This window comes from Canis lupus, chromosome 34 (assembly GCF_011100685.1).
Source record: "Canis lupus familiaris isolate Mischka breed German Shepherd chromosome 34, alternate assembly UU_Cfam_GSD_1.0, whole genome shotgun sequence".
Taxonomy (NCBI): domain Eukaryota; kingdom Metazoa; phylum Chordata; class Mammalia; order Carnivora; family Canidae; genus Canis; species Canis lupus.
In genome coordinates, this window is record NC_049255.1 from 23760405 (window position 1) to 23778240 (window position 17836).

At 35.2% G+C, this 17836-nt stretch overlaps 1 long non-coding RNA gene across 1 annotated transcript in view; it reads left to right on the plus strand.

The window, feature by feature from the left end:
• Nucleotides 1-17836, plus strand: part of LOC119867448 — a 352855-nt gene that overhangs the window by 269701 nt on the left and 65318 nt on the right. The gene's annotated exons all lie outside the window — the stretch shown is intronic.

The following is a 17836-nucleotide window of genomic DNA, read 5'->3' on the forward strand; positions in this document are numbered from 1 at the left end:
TATGGTTTTATTTTTTAAGATTCCACAGGTCAAAAGAAATTCCTTTATATCCCTACCTGTCTGAAACTTATTTTTTTTTTATCATGGTGGTTTTAAATCTTATCACATGCTTTTACTTCATCTATTAAGATAGTCATGATTTTCTCCACTTGGAAGGAAATGTGATGATTCATATTCATAATTTAGCACTCTTTAGAATAAATATAATTTGGTAGGTAATGCATTATTTTTATATAAATTGCTGAATACTACAATAGTTTTCAAATGATATTTTTGCATTTCCATTCAAGAGGTTTTTTGTTTTGTTTTGTTTTGTTTTGTTTTGTTTTGTTTTGTTTTTCCCACAAAGGCCCTGTCAGGTTTTAGTATCAAGGTTATGATGGCCTTAAAAATGGAATGGTGTGTTCAGGCTTCTCTATTCTCTGGAAGTGATTCTTTATTATTTATATTACTTCCTTAAATATTTAAAGGAATTCATCAGGGAACTCCTGTGAGATTGAGGTTTTTTTTTTTTTTAAGAAATTTTAAATATATAATAAATACATGACAAGCTAGGTTTTCTATTTTTATTTATTTTGGTTATGATAATTAAGATTTATTTATTTTGATCTTGATTTGTAATGAAATATTTGTTTATGATTTTAAAATCTTTTTGCAATTTCATTTTTCTAATATACGCTTTTTATTTCTTAGCAAGCCTTCATGCTCTGCCTTCTTGCTTTCTTATGATGTCTTTGTATTGATGTATGCCAGATTTTCTCCCCCCTCAAGAGTGGATTAGATTTTTTTTTTTTTTTGATCAGCTGCTTGCATGAAATTCCTATAAAGAACAGCAGAGTTGGGGCACTCTTTTGACAAATACAACTCCTCTGTATTTCTATTTTGTCTACACCTACCTTGTCAGCTTCTGTGAAACAAGCTGGTTCAGGGACCTTTTAAAAATCAGTTTCATTCACCCCAGTTCAAAATCTAGTTAACAAAGTGTTAGCTTTTTAGACTTATATATAAAATATCCTTCCTATGGAATTTTTAACTTAAATTTAGTTTTGTTTTGTACTTTCTGAGATATCCTGGCTGTGCAACCTCTGAATACTCTTTATTCTTCCCCCTTTACCTCTTTGAATAGCTTCTTTTAGTTTTCACTCATGCATTTTAATAAAATCTAAAAGCAATTTAACTATCTTTCCCCCCCAAAATAACTCAATTCAGACTCTATTCTCTCAGTCATTCAGGTTATAAACCTTTGAATCATTTTTATCGCTTGTATCTCTCCTTACCTTTAGTTAACAAGGTATGTTAATTCTTTTATTGCTTATCTACTTTTTTTTTCATTTTTACTGCTACCATCTTAGACTGGTGCTCTAACTTTATTCTCTGAATACAGTCATTTCTGCAACCATCTAATTCATCCTAAAAATATCGTCAAACAAATTTTCCCTAAACATAATTGGGTGGAAAATCACTCAATTGTGCACTGAAAAAAAAACCATCATAAATATTAATGACTCTCTATATTCTGATTCCAAATAATCTCTCCAATCTTATTTTACACTGTTCCTTTCATAACCCATGCATTCTCAATTTCAATAATGCTTTCTCAAAATAGCCACTGCCTTCAACTACTACCCAGTAATAACCTCTTTCTGAGACTATTCTAAGGAGGGAATTATATTTGTAGGCTTTGACTTAGCAACTGAGAATCTTGGATTTGTTTGCTGCTGCAAAGAAATTATGACCATCTAAAATGGAACAAATGAAAAATATTTTTTGGCTTATTTATAAGTGCTCTCAAGGATAACTGATTGTTTTTTCTTTAAATTACACAATGCATTATGTGTTTATAGTATATATAAAATAGTACATATAAAATGAGATGTGTTTATAGTATATATAAAAATGAGATGTTTAATTAAAAAGGCACAAAGGATGGGAGGAGGAATTGGAATGATATTATAAGTTTCTTACATTATATGTGATGTTGTAATATTATTTGATGGCTGGCTCAGTTTTGTATATTATGTATATTGTAAATTCCAGGGAAAGCAGTAAAAATGATTTTTAAATGATGCATGAATAATATTTCTATAGATGAGTTTAAATGCAATCATAAAAATGCTCAATTAAATTTAGACAACATAAAAAATGAAAAAGAAAAGGGAAAAAATACAGAACAACTAGCAAGATGGAAGATTTTAATCCAGCCATATCAAAAATTACTTTAAATGGTAATTGTTTAAACATACCAGATGCAAAGATTTAAAGACTGTATACTAAAGTAAACCTGACTATGTGCTACATAGAAGAATACAATTTAAATATAAATACAAATACCTTAGAAGTACAAGGGTGGAGAAATTTATGTCATGCAAACACTAATCAAAAGAAAATCAAATAGCTATAGCAATTTTAGACAAGGTAGACTGCAGAACAAGAAACATTATCAGGGATAAAGAAAGATGCTACAAAATTCTAAAGAAGTCAATTGTCTAAAGATCATAATAATGGTAAATGGATATTCATGAAATACATAAACCAGTAACTGATATGAAAGGAGAAACAGATCCAATTATAGTTTAATTCTTCAACAATCCTCTGAATAACTGATAAAACAAGTGGACAGAAATTCAGTGATGATCTGAATGGTATAATCAACCAACAGGATCTAATTGAGATATATAGAATAATCCACCAGCAACTGTAGAATATGAGCTATTTCCAAATATATACTGTACATTAACAAAGATAGACCACATAGACAAACTTTAATGAATGTAGAAGGATAGAAATCATGCAGAGTGTGCTCTCAGACCATGATGGAATTACATTAAAGATCAGTAACAGAAAGATACAGGGAAATTCTCAAATATCTGGATGTTAAACAACATACTTATAAATATCCCAAGCATTAAAGAAGCTTACAAAAAAAAATATAGTTTGTACTAAATGAAGATAATACAACAAATGGAAATTCCTCAAATGCCACTAAACCAGTGCCTGGAGGAAAAATTTTAGCATTCAGTGATTACATTGGCAAAGAAGAAATATCTAAAGTCAGTGATCTAAGATTCAATCTCAAGAAACCAGTAAAAGAAGAGCAAATTGGGACACCTGGGTGGCTCAGCAGTTGAGCGCCTGCCTTCAGCCCAGGGCGTGATCCTGGAGACCCGGGATCGAGTCCCACATCGGGCTCCCTGCATGGAGCCTGCTTCTCCCTCTGCCTGTGTCTCTGCCTCTCTTTCTCTGTCTCTCATGAATGATAAATAAAATCTTAAAAAAAAAAAAAAAAGGAAGAGCAAATTAAGCCTGGCACAAGCAGAAGGGAGAAAATTATAAATATTACAGCAGATATCAATGAAATTTAAAAAACAACAAGTAAAGTCCATGAAGCCAAAAGCTAGTTTTTTGAATAAATTAATAAAGTTGGTAAACTTTAGCTAGGTCTACTAAGAAAAAATAGATAATAATATCAAAAAATAGATATAATATCAATAATCACTATAAAAAATGAGTGGATTTCAATACTGATACTATAGCTATTTTTTAAAAAAATATTTTACTTATTTATTCATGAGAGACACACAGAGAGGCAGAGACATAGAGGGAGAAGCAGGCTCCCTGTGAGGAACCTGATCTGGGACTTGATCTCAGGACCCCTGGATCATGGCTTGAGCCAAAGGCAGATGTTCAACCACTAAGCCACTCAGACACCCCCGATCCTATAACTATTAAGAGGAAAATATGGAAATAGTGTAAACAACTTTTGCTTATAAATTCTAAAATCTTTATAAAATTTCCAAACTTATTGAATGTCACAAACTATCAATATTTGTGCAAGAACACATCTGAATTATATTTATTAAGGGAATTGAACATATAGTTTAAGATAGTTTATAAAAGAAAACACCAAGCATAAGTGGTTTCAATGGAAAATTCATCAAACCTTTAATGAAGAAAGAATAGTGATTCTACACAATCTTTTCAAGAACATAGAATAAGAAAGACTTCAAAATAATTATGATTAATGTGTTACAGAATGGGGGAAAGATGGGTAAAATAGATGAAATTGTAGAAAATATCAAGAGAGGGATGGGATCTATAAATGTAACCATTGAACATTTTAGAATAGAAAAATGCAAAATCTAAAAATTGATAACTTAATATATTTTATAGCAGTTTGGATATATTAAGATTAATACACTCAAAGATAAGTCAAATAGAATATCTAGAGAACTTTGGTAAGGGAGTAAATGGGTACCACACTTCATTGCAATGATGCAGACCCTGGACAGCAAGCAATATGTGGTTGGAATCATTGAGAGAAAGGAGTCAGGCATAGGGAGCCCACTTTCATCCCTGCCTTCTTCCTGGTGGCATTTTGAAATGTGATGCAGGAATGTAGAGCCTAAGTGTGATGATCTCCATTAATTGAGAAAATAGAAATCATACTTCAGAGCTCACTGGGTAAATATAATTCAAGAGGCAGGATATGTTAGGGTAAAAAGCCATAAAAGAGAATTCCAAGGTATTTGCTGAGATTTCTCACTGTATCTTCCAACTACTAAAGTGAACACAAGCAAGGCAAGATTCTAGAAAGCTTGTCATATAACATCTGCTGAGAGGCTATAAGACTGATCAAAGATTTCAAAGGCCATACCTAAAGAGGAGATACCCACACTCTCAAATAAGACACCAGACAGCCTATGTTCTAAGAATGTTGCCTTAAAAATAAGGGTTACAACCTAAGATTTGAGGCCAAACTGGAATAAACCTATTCAATCAGGCCTGACATCAAGCTCTGACAGGATCAGTGTAACCTGTGATGATATGTTTTCTAGAACAATATTTCACATATATTAGAGGCTAGACACATAATGTAGAGCTTCTTGTATTAGATAAACATCTCTTCAGGGGATCTTTCATCACTGATTATTATTCTGTTTCCTTACTGTAGTCTACTAAGTGTCTAGATGTTCTTATTCTTTATGTACCAAGGACCGTATGATAGGAAGAACAATGTATGCTCCCCAAAAGTTGTCCATGTTTTAAAATCCTAACCTGTGAATATGCTTACTTATGTGGCAAAATGGACCGGAGATGGGGATTATTCTGGATCACACAAGGGGCCCAATCTACCCACATGGATCCTTAAAAGCAGAGAACCTTTTCTTGGCTGAGGTCAGAGTCAGAGGGAAATGTGGTTATGGAAGAATGGTCAGGAAGATACAATGCTGCTGGCTTTGAAGATGATGGAGGGGATTATGAGCCAAGATATACAAGTGGCTTTAGAGGCTGGAAGAGGCAAGGAAAAAGATTCTCTTCTAGAACCTTCAGAAATATGCAGCCCTATTGATACGTTCATTTTTGCTAGTGGGACCCCTGTTGAATTTCTCACCTATAGAACTGTGAGATAATAACTTTGTGTTCTTTTTACCACTAAGTTTGTGGTAATTCATTATAGTATCTATGTCAAACTGATACAAACTGTTTGGTAGGGTGATGAAGCTTTTGGATACCTCCTTAAAATATTTTAAAATAATATAACATAAAAAAAGGAAACCAATGATGTGGGGAACAAGTTACCAAATACTTTAAAAAGTACATGTGTGATTGAAAGAAATATATGTGTGTATGTGTGTGTGTGTTTAATGGGATCTAGTAGTGGGTTGAATAACTACCATAACTTTGAAGTGCTGAGAAGTAAGACTGATATTTCCAAATATCTGCAATAATTGTATGTGATATGAAACTCTATGTGATTTCTGCTGGTGGCAAAGTTATAGATGTGCTACTTTTACCATGATGAGTTACCTATATTTCTGGTGGAAGAAAATTCTATATTTCACATAGTAGTTAATGAAGATGCACAGTTTTTAAAAATTGCACCCAAGTATTTTGGCTTTCTGAACTTCATTCATGGATCCCATGCCAAGAACTCCTTTTTTTTGTCATTGGAGGTTAAGAGAGAAATCTTACCTTTAAACCTTAGCAGGGTAGACAAGCAGAGGATTACCCTGATGGAATTTAATAAAGACTATTTGAGACAGTTTGTTTAAAAAGACCTCTTGGAATACACTCATTCTTACCTAAGAGGTCTGAGCAGGTTCTTAAAGGGTAAATCTGTTGATTGTTACCTTTCTTAAGTTCCTTCCTAGAGTCACTCCTGTTCTCAAACTGCAGGTTCAAACCTACCCAATTCTTCAGTTAATTCTAAAAAAAACCCATGAGGACTGCAGGAGGTTTAACTCCTTAGGCTATGCAGCATTGCATCTGATGGGCTGATCATCTCCATTCAATCAAGGTTGTTCTGGGCGTGGGCTAGGTCATAATTTTAATAGGATTCAATCCAACTCTCATTCGAAAGTATTCTTTACAAATGGCCAGGCTGGATTTTTTGACCCTTGAAATGAAAGGGCCCCTTTCCTACTCCCTGAAAGCTTTAGTTCTTCCACTCAAGAGGTTTTGAGTTTATTTCTTTAGCCCTTTACCCCACAGAAGGTAAGTTTTATCAAATTTCTTGAAGGGAAAATTAGCCAAGTATTTACCCCTCCTCTAACAATCTTTGTCTCCTGAGTATCAAAAACTGCAGGGGGGTTGTTTAGAAGTGCTTCTCACCACAGTCTCCCATGAGCAGTCCCAAAACTCAGTGAATGCCTCCTATTCTGAGCTTGCCATTCATCCGGGGCTCTCTGGTGAGTCACGGCAGCCCAGCATTGCCACTGAAAGGTTGACTAGTTCTTCTCTCACAGAGTTGAATCTTTCTGGCAGGGCCAAGCCCAATCCCTTAGCCCTTAGCTAGAATCAGAAAATGAGTCCAGAGAGTACCTGGGGTTGATTTACTCTAGAAGGGCTCTTTTTCTGTGAAATTGTAATACATCTTGTACTTGCTCCTAAAACCTGCTAATGCTCTAAAACTCTAAATCTTGTCATTTATTAGCCTATTTTGGTTTCATGTTTCATTTGGTTTCTATCTCCTGTGATCTCTGACATCCTAGGCAGAAGAGGAGGTCTCTCTACTCTGTATCTCTGTAGGTTTGTTTTCCTTCTTGTGCCTACTGTCTAAAGTCTTCAAAAGCAGTTTTTTAAAGTAAGCTTTACATAATAGGCAACACGCACCTAATGAACATAATGCTGAATTAGATGACCTGGGGAGCTCCTGAAAGCAGGTCCTATCCTCAAGAAGGCCATCACTGAAGATGCCTATGAGGATGTTTTTATGCTTATATGTTTTATGTTTATATTTATATGTTTATTTATGTCTATATATCAGTGGTACTCTTTTCAAAGCACATGTTTATGTAGATTACATAGACTCTGTTCTTCTAGAAGGTATATTTAATATTTTGATTCTTTTTCACTAGTATCTTTTCCAATTCAGGGAACACTCGCCGTCAGCTGCTTTGATGCACCAAAAACTTTAGTCTTTTTGTTTATTTGATTTATTTCAGATCTTATCAAATGTATTTCTGACTATGGGTTAGTGGTATTCTAGGCTTAAGTGTATTTTTATGAGTCTTTTTGTGTGAAAGCAAAATTTATTAAAGCTTTTGGAGTCAAGCTATTGAACTCTCAGAAGTCTATCTTCTAGCCTGTTTGATATAGTCCTATCCTTTTAGATAAGATTTTTTATTGAATGTTCAATACTTTTATTTGAATTATTCCATAAAAAGGATCATTCTCTGTATTAGAGATTCCTTTAAATAATAAGTAGCCAGTGCTTGACAATGCCTCTTTTGGCATTTGATGTCATTGCAGTGGCAGAAAAATATTTAATTTTAATACACTTGGAATCTGCTACTTTATCAAAGGAGACAGCTTTGTCCTTCCCTACAGAAAGCGTTGGCAGACAGAACTGGAACTTAAAAATAAAGGTTGGTTAACAAGTACGTTAATCAATTATCAGATCACTTGAAGCAGGATCACCAATTTAAGTTAATATAGGGACTAGACAGAGACCCCAAATTAATGATAAGGCCAAACAAAATGTCAGAGAGGCAACAGTCATTGCTAGGGACCATGGAAAACTGTATTTATGATCTCTTTTATTGGGAGCAGCAGCATTTGCATTTTAGTATATTGTATCCATCTGGCAATGCAGATCTAGTACTGAAGATTTTCAGATTTTTCTAGAGAAGTCATATATTTTTAAAAGATTTTATTTCTTTATTTGAGAGAGAGAGAGAGAAAGAGGGAGAGAACATGAATAGGGAGGAAAAGCAGAGGGAGAAGGAGAAGCAGACTCCCTGTTGAGTGAGGAGCCTGCCGCAGGCCTAGATTCCAGTACTCTAAAATCGTGACCGGAACTGAAGGCAGACACTTAACCCACTGAGCTGCCCAGGTGCCCCTCTAGAGAAGCCATATTTTTGTGTGATTACTTTTAAGATATGGGCTCAATTAAAACACACACATACCACATGCATAAAGATATCCAACAGTCTAACACAATGCATGGGATAGTAGCTGAATTCTTCAGGTTTAAACAGCTTCATTAACTGACTTTATTTAACCAAAACAAACAGATCTAGTAAAATTGAAAATTTAGTGTGCTATGTGTACCTTTATAATTAATCAGAATTTTGCTTTCCAAAGCCTCCAAATATTACCATTCTAAATGAGCTTTTTGTATTGATCACTAATTTTTTCATGTTAAAACAAATATGACTTCTTAATACCATTGTATTTTTGACCTAATCCTTTTTACTAATTCAGTAGAGATTTACTGAATAAATTCTGTATTGAAATCACTGGTCTACCTGATAAGGATATACTATGAACAAAAGAGACAGGTCCTACCTTTACTAGTATTTACATGTGAATGTAATCACTAAAATATAATTTTACATATGCTACATAATTAAAGTAGCTTTTTTTCCCCTGTGAGGCATTTTTTTCAACATGAAAAAATATTAAAAATCACTGATGTTATACATACCAAAAGAAACTCAGAGTTGCTACTGAAGCTCTCAAGTTAAATGGAAAATTGGAAAACAGTTGTGACTTTACTTTTGCCCTGTTTTGTTTAATCTGTGCCTACATTCTAAAAGCTTGTGTATATAAAATCTACACTGTCTAAACTTTGTATGTCCCTGATATTGTTGAAAGCATACAAATCTTCTCAAACATATTTTTTATACGCAGTGCCTGAAGAGTTTCTCTAACTGAATGCGGTAAAATGATGCATCTCTGGAGGATTATGACATGTCATTTGCTGGAATGGTTATTTTAAAGAGCTAAAGGCAAACTAATATCATTTCTTTCCTATCTTCCCAGTATATAAGTTGTCAGTTAATTTCTGATGGAGTTTAGAAGGGGCACAATGCCAAGATATGGGCTCTTAATGGCCTTTACAATTTTTATTTACACAGATAAGCAACCTGGTCACTGCTCTACATGTCCATGTGCTCTCTGCTTTTTTAATAATGGCTGTGATTTCAGAGCAAAGCAGTCAGGCTCAAAGATTCCATCTGTTTTAATAGCACAAGGCCACCTTCTATGGGAATGTGTATGCCCTGGACTGGTTGTTCCGACTACTGGTTTATTCTAACGCAAAAACACTTGGCAAAAGTTTGAGAGGATATTGTTTTCAATGAAGAGGAAAATAAAGTTTGCGTCTGTCACTGTCTCTTATATAATGTTAGATATAGTGTTAAAAAGCTTACATTTGGTGAGCTATAAAACTTGGGAAAGCCAGCTCAGAAGAGACAGATCCACTGTGTGCTTTTAGGCAGCACTGAGTTATGAAAAGGACATTGAAATGCAAGTAAGGTACCTCGATGTTCTTTTCTTAAATCTGTCAATTATGTTTTGTGTATCCTTGCATAAATACCTTTTTTAAAAAACCCAAGACTTTCTGTATCATTAACAGGCTCAATGCTAAATGAAAACATAGAACTCTATGATTAAAAATCATTAACAGTTTTAAGATGGCAATGTCAGAGTGCTAAATCGAATTCAGGACTGGTCTCAACACAGGTCTTGTGTGGTTACTCCGACGGTATGCCCTGAAGCTTGCCCTACCTCAGATGTATGGTCTTTTTATATTTTTAATAAAGATTTTATTTATTTATTCATGAGAGACACACAGAGAGAGAGAGAGAGAGAGAGAGAGGCAGAGACACAGACAGAGGGAAAAGCAGGCTCCATGTAGGGAGCCTGATGCGGGACTCAATTCCAGGACTCCAGGATCACGCCCAGAGCCAAAGGCAGACCCTTAACCTCTGAGCCATCAGGCATCCCTAGATGTATGGTCTTTATTTATAAAATCACTGGGACTCTATGTACCTAGCCTGAGCTTTGGAATTTTTACGATGTTCAAATCGGATGTTGATATATATTGTGTAAATTATGAAGAAAAATACTAATATAAATAATTGCTAAGGTTTTTTCTTCCATTTACCTAGATAATCCAATAGGAACATATTTTCTCACCTGTGTGAATGAAATTATTTCCATACTTTCTTTTAGATGTCAGTCTCATGAAAGTGGGTTAAAAATAATCACAATTCAGGACACCTGGGTAGCTCAACAGTTGAGCATCTGCTTGTGGCTCAGGTTGTGATCCCAGGATCCCGGGATCAAGTTCCACATCAGGCTCCCTGCGGGGAGCCTGCTTCTCCCTCTTCCTATGTCTCTGCCTCTCTCTCTGTGTGTGTCTCTCATGAATAAATAAATTAAATCTTTAATGAAAATAATCCCAATTCATTCTGCAACAGATTTTTTGAAAGCCAAACGTATTTGGAAATACATAAGGGCAGAGTGTGTGTGTGTGTGTGTGTGTGTGTGTGTGTGTGTTTGTAAATCTAAAAGTCAAGAGAGAAGTGTGAGCTAGAGATATAGATTTGGGAAACAGAATGAAAAGCTCATGTTACAGAAATTATTAAGGGAGGTTATTAAGGGGAGAATGAGTGAGTGACTTGTGGACAGACTGACTGATAACTTGTCCCAAAAGCATTTGAGGTAGCTAATAGTAAATAGGCAGGGGACAGAGAAACAGAGTAAACCGAGGATTGCACTGGAATTACTTGTGGCTTTCTGTGATGCCTACTACTATTCTAAAATAATACTACATCTCCACCAGAGATTATCAGAAGAAAGAGAGAGAGGGTTGGGCAAGGTATCAAATCATATGTAAAACAAATGCAGTGACATATATCTTTCTTTTTGCCACCTTGATCTATTTTTTCTCCTGTTTTTAATGTCATTCATTACCTACAATATAGGAAAGTGCAAGAGCCTTTGACCCACTGAGTTTAAAATAAAAAGAAATGTGAGGAAAAAAATCTATCCCTTTCTACATGTGCTTCCTTTAGAAATGACCAAATATCTGATCATCTTATTCCAGATTCTATAAATGTCTTACTGGTATTACAACAGTAAACTTCTACCTGCTTGCAACCTTTTTCACTGTTTACTGGGTATTCCAAACTGCCTCCTGAGTGAGCTTTATACAATCCAGGTCTGCTCAAACCAGACCTAACTTAACGTTTGCTTTACTCAGCCTTCAGATAAATCAGATTGCTCTTGGGATCCCTTCACAGTGTGGTCCAGCTTACCTTTTTATTCATCATTCACTGTTTGAATCACCTCACATCTTAGTCCCACTGAACCATTTAAAATTCCTCAAACATTTCACATTCTTTCTAGTTTCCAGGTCTTTGAATAAAATGGCCCTCTGCTTAGATATTATATTCTACTTCTCTAACCAGTAAACTGCCTTTCCTCTAAAGCTTACACAAATATTCTCTCCTCTGTAGTTAAGACCCTGCTAGGGCTCTGAAGCAGAATAACTCCTGTGGCTTTTTATGAAATTTCTATGAATACCATTATGAGTCAGCTTTGCTATGAAATAAACCACCCGATACCTTATTCTTACAAAAAAACAAAAAACAAAAACAAAAATTTATTTCTTGCTCCTGTTTTGTGAGTGCTGTGTATTGTTTGCAACTCTGCACCAGGCAGCAGTTTGCAATTCGTTAGACATCTTTCCTTATCTTCTTCCTTTAGATTTCAGATAGTAGTTTTTCCATAAAGAGATAAAAAATAGGTCTTATAACAAAAAAAAAAAATAGAGTTATTTAGAATATGAGTAGTCAATGAGGGCCTTTTTTTTCTTTAAATTTCTGTGTCATGGGCCATTTCCTTCTTCTCTCTGCCCAATAAAGGCCTTTTTTAAATGGGTGATTTTTGAAACAAGTATCTGAAGGAAAAGAAGGGGCTATCTATATGAATGTGAAGGAGAAGAGCATACCAGGCACAGGTAATAATAAATACAAGAGCTATAAATCAAGGACCAGCCTGGAATGCATCACTGGAGAAGGCTGGATTGAGGAGTGAGAGATGAAGAAAAATTGGCAATCAGGGACCACCTCTCTGTCTTTGTTTTTGAAAAACCAGAATAATGATTTTGTGTTTTATGCCAATTATGGTGGAAAACTATTAGATAGTTTTAAGCAGATATGATTAATATGATATATGTTTGTGAAAGAATACTGGCCATTAACTAGCAAATGTATTATTGTAGAGTATTATCTTCAGGCAAGAGGAAGACAAACAAGGCACACAAGCAGTTAAGAAGCTACTGCAGTAGTCCAGGCGATAAAAAATCATGGCTTATATTGAGATGCTGATAGTGGATCTACAGCACATGAGGGAGGGGTAGACCCTTTAGAAGGACAAAAAGATTTTTTTTTTCATAACAGATGGAAGGCAGTATATGTTGGTTGTGGTGACATGGAAGATTTATCTGTTGCTTGTACATTTGTAGCAAAATAACAAAGTATACGATATGACAATAGCTGACTGTTAGGGGATTTCTTCAAAATAGAAATCTAGGGATCCCTGGGTGGCACAGCAGTTTGGTGCCTGCCTTTGGCCCAGGGCATGATCCTGAGGACCCAGGATCGAATCCCACGTGGAGCTCCCGGTGCATGGAGCCTGCTTCTCCCTCTGCCTGTGTCTCTGCCTCTCTCTCTCTCTCTCTCTCTGACTATCATAAATAAATAAAAATTAAAAAAACAAAAACAAAAACAAAACAAAATAGAAATATAAAGAAAGAGAAGATGATATAAATTAGCTATTTAAAGGAATAATAAAAAAATGTTTAGGTAAGTGTACCAGAATTTCCAGGTAGTGTTAAAGACTCATCTGAGATTTGTCATCAAGAACTAATAGTCAACTTGGTTTTGTGTTTTTCATTCATCAATGTCTACTTTTCCTGCAGCTAATGAATGGCTAAGTTTAATGACAGTCATAGGTTTTGTTTTCCAGGTTTGTGAAACAGAGGAAGGAAAATAAAGCATTAGAAATATTTGTAAAGCAGTGTTTGTAATTTTCTATAACATATTCTAAGAAAAGAAGGAAGGGATTAAGGATGGTGAACAATACTGAGGTGCCTTAGTCCATTCAGGCTGCTATAACAAAATTAGTGTAAACTGGCTGACTTCTAAACAGCAAACATTTGTTTTTCACGGTTCTGGGAAGTCCAAGATCATGGTGCCGGCAGATTCAGTATCTGGTGAAGGCTAACTTCCTCTCTGATGTCCATCTTTTCACTGTAACCATATGGTGGAAGTAGATGAGAGGGCATTTTGAGACCTCTTCTGTAAGGGCTCTAATACCATTCATGATTACTCTGTCTTCATGACCTGTCACCTCCCAAAGGCCCCAATTCCTTATATCCTCACCTTGGGAGTTAGGAGTTCAATGGAAGAATTTTTTTTAAAGATTTATGTATTTATTTTAGCGAGAGAGTGTGTATGTGTGAACAGGGGGAGGGAGAATCCAAGCAGATTCCCCACTGAACATGGAACCTGACTCGGGGCTTGAATCTAGGACCCCCAAGATCATAACCTGAGCCAAAATCAAGAGTTAGATGCTCAACTGATTGAGCCACCTGGGGGTCCCACAACATAAGAATTTTACGGAGGATACAAACATTCAATTTATGGCATGAGGAAATGGTGTAGGACTAATTGAATGAAGGCTTCAATGGAGTTTTTTGTTATTGTGTTGTTGTTTGGAGCTTTTTAAAAGTTGAAAATAATGCTATATGCCTGAAGCTTAGAGGGTGTGGATCACAGTATGGAAGTTATGAATTTCAGTTTTTAGGTAGTGAAACTATTGGTGATCCCAAGCTTTTAGGAATTACCAAAAGACTAAATGGCAAAAGTGGCTGAAAAAAATTGAACTATTGGTGACAAGGAAATTTAGGAACAGAGAGATACAAGTATTAAACATTGAAAATCATGTGCAGTGTTAGAAAAGATGATACATCCGGAACTGAAGCCATCAGTAATGAATAGGAGTGGCCAGAGGGTGAGAAGGTGAAAGTGACCAGGGGAAATAGCAGGTGATTTATTCTGGTGGCATTGGCTTTAAAGAAGCTAAGAAGAAAAGAGTTTGGAAACAGTTTTGAAGTAGGAGAGAAAATAGAAAAGAACATTGACTCCTGTCTAGACCCTGAGGTGCGTAAAATTTAAGAAAATAAAGTCTCCTCTCCAAAGAACTGCATAGAAAATAGTGATATTAGGAGTATGTTTAAAGAAATCCAGGGCTATTGGTGATTATAGATCATGAATTCAAAAGATTAGCAGAAATGTTTGGGAGGGGGAAGAAATCTGTGGATAACTGAGATGTCAATGAATAATCTTGAGTGTATAGGGTTGTGGTGATAATTTTGAAGAACAGATACTCTCAAGGTTTCAGATACTGAAGGACTTGGATATATGGCAGTGAATGAGGGTCTAAGGATCTGTGGGATGATAGGATGCAAAATTATCTTTGTAGTGTTCTCAGTCTGTAGGTTTCTAGAACTGACAAAATTTTAGATCTTTTTCCCCTATCATTTTAGAAAACTCATCTGGTTCTGTAACATTCAATTATATGTCTAATTGCCTCCTACTATGAAGCTCAGGCTGTCTCTTGAGGCATCTTATAGCTCTTTCTGCATATTTTGGAAGAAGAGTTTTTAATAATTGAGGCTTTTTTCAAATATTCTTGTTAATGCACCTAACCTTCTTATATACCCCAAAGAATAATTTAGGCTGGTTGAAATCCTCCACATCATCAACCTGGCTCTGCTATAACTTTCATGAGGCTGAACACAGACACTCATTTAAAAGTGAGTCAAACAGCTGAATTCAGTAAGACAGCTGCATCTCCTAAACACCTGCATTTCAATAAATCTCAATTTCTAAAACATAGTGTTTCAACAAATTTGAGACAGTTTTCAATGTTTTCCCTGTGAAAACTTTAATTTAAAAATATTTTTAAACCTGTAGAAAAGCACAGAAAATATACTAGAGACATGTGTAGAGGTTTCTCCCGCAATTTAACAATGATTAACATTTTGCCTTACTTGCTTCAAATTTCTCCTTTTAATAAGATATTTCAGCTCCCCATTCTTCCTCCACCCAGCTTTATCAAGATGTAACTGATATAAAACATTGTGTAAGTTTAAGGTGTACAATGTGATGATTTGATGATACATGTATATATAGTGAAATGTTTACCGCCAATAAGGTTAGTTAACATACCCCTCATCTCATATAAACAGTAAGAACATTAAAACTGTTGAATATGATATTAGCTGTTGGCTTGTCATATATGCCTTTATCATATTCAGACATGTTCTTTCTATACCTTATTGGTTGAATGTTTTTATCATGAAAATATATTGAATTTTGTAAAACGCTTTTTCTACATCTATTGAGGTGATCATATGATCTGTATCCTTCATTTTGTTAATGTGGTGAATCACAGTGATTGATATGCAGATGTTGAACCATCTTTGCATCACTGGCATAAATCCCATTTGATGAGGGTAAGATCCTTTTAATGTTGTTGAATTCAGTTTACTAGTATTTTGTTGAGAATTTTTACATCTACTCTCAATAGGGATATGGCCTGTGGTTTTCTTTCTTGTGTTATTTGGTATCAGGACAATCCTGGCCACATTGAATGAATTTAGATGTGTTTCCAACTCTTGAGGTTTTTTGGGAGATTTTGAAAAGAATTGTTATTAATTAGTAGTCTCTAAATGTTTGATCCTATTGACCAGTGAAACCATCTGATTCTTGGTCTTTCTATTTTTGGAGGTTTTTAATTATTTAGTCAGTTTCTTTACTTGTTAGTGATCTGTTCAGATTTTATATTTCTTCATGATTCAGTTATGGTGGCTTGTATTTTTTCTAAAAGTTTATCAATTTCTTTTTTTTTTTTTTTTTTATTTATTTATGATAGTCACACACAGAGAGAGAGAGAGAGGCAGAGACAGAGGCAGAGGGAGAAGCAGGCTCCATGCACCGGGAGCCCGACATGGGATTCGATCCCGGGTCTCCAGGATCGCGCCCTGGGCCAAAGGCAGACGCCAAACCGCTGCGCCACCCAGGGATCCCAAGTTTATCAATTTCTTCTAGATTGTCCAGTTTTTGACATATAATTATTTATACTAAGTCTCCTATAATGTTTTATAATTTCTGTGGTTATCAGCTAAAACATTTTTCTCTTCCATTTATGTTAGTTATTTGAATCCTCTCTTTCTTGGTTAATCTACCTAAAGATTTGTCAATTCTGTTTATCTCTTCAAAAACAATTCCTACTTTTGTTTATCTTTTTAATTTTTTTTTTTTTAAGTTAGGTTTCATGCTCAGTATGGAGCCCAATGTAGGGCTTGAACTCATGACTCAGATAAAGACTGAGCTGAGGTCAAGAGTCAGGCGCTTAACTTGAGCCACCCAGGCACCTCTGTTAATCTTTTCTATTGTTTTTCTCATCTCAATTTCATTTATTTCCATATTGATCTTTGTTATCCTCTTCCTTCTGCTAACTTTGAGCTTAGTTTATATTTGTTCTTCTAGTTCCTTGAGGTATGAAGTTAGGTAGATTAGTTGAGGGTTTTATTTTTTTTTTTAATATAGGCATTTATTGCTATAAACTTCCCTCTCAGCACTGCTTTGCTACTTTCCATAAATTTTGGGGTTTTATGTTTCCATTTTTATTTATTTCAGGATACCTTTTAAATTCCCTTTTAATTACATATTTGACCTCTTGGTTATTCAGGAGAGTGTTTTATTTTAATATGTGTTTAATTTTCACCTATTTGTGAATTTTCCAGGTTTCTTCTGTTATTGACTTTATTTTTTTTTAATTTTTTTTTTAATTTTTATTTATTTATGATAGTCACAGAGAGAGAGAGAGAGAGAGGCAGAGACACAGGCAGAGGGAGAAGCAGGCTCCATGCACCGGGAGCCTGATGTGGGATTCGATCCCAGGTCTCCAGGATCGCGCCCTGGGCCAAAGGCAGGTGCCAAACCGCTGCGCCACCCAGGGATCCCTGTTATTGACTTTAGTAATAATAAGTCAATATATTACTTAAAGTAATATATTACTTATATTACTTTAAGTAATAATAAGTAATAATTCATTGTAATTGAAAAGATGCTTGGTATGATTTAAATCTTAAAATTTATTAGGACTTGTGTTATGACCTAACACATAATCTACCCCAGGGAATGTTGTATGTGTACTTGAGAAGTATATGTATTCTGTTGCCATTAGATATAATGTTCTGTATATGTCTGTCAGATCCAGTTAGCCTAAAGTATAGTTCAAGTCCAGTGTTTCTTTATCGATTTTTTTTCTCTGAATGATCTATCCATTGTTTTTTTTAAAGATTTTATTTATTTATTAATGAGAGACACAGAGAGAGAGAGAGGCAGAGACACAGGCAGAAGGAGAAGCAGGCTCCATGCAGGGAGCCTGATGTGGGAGTTGATCCCGGGTCTCCAGGATCGTGCCCTGGGCTGAAGGCAGGCGCTAAACTGCTGAGCCACCCAGGGAT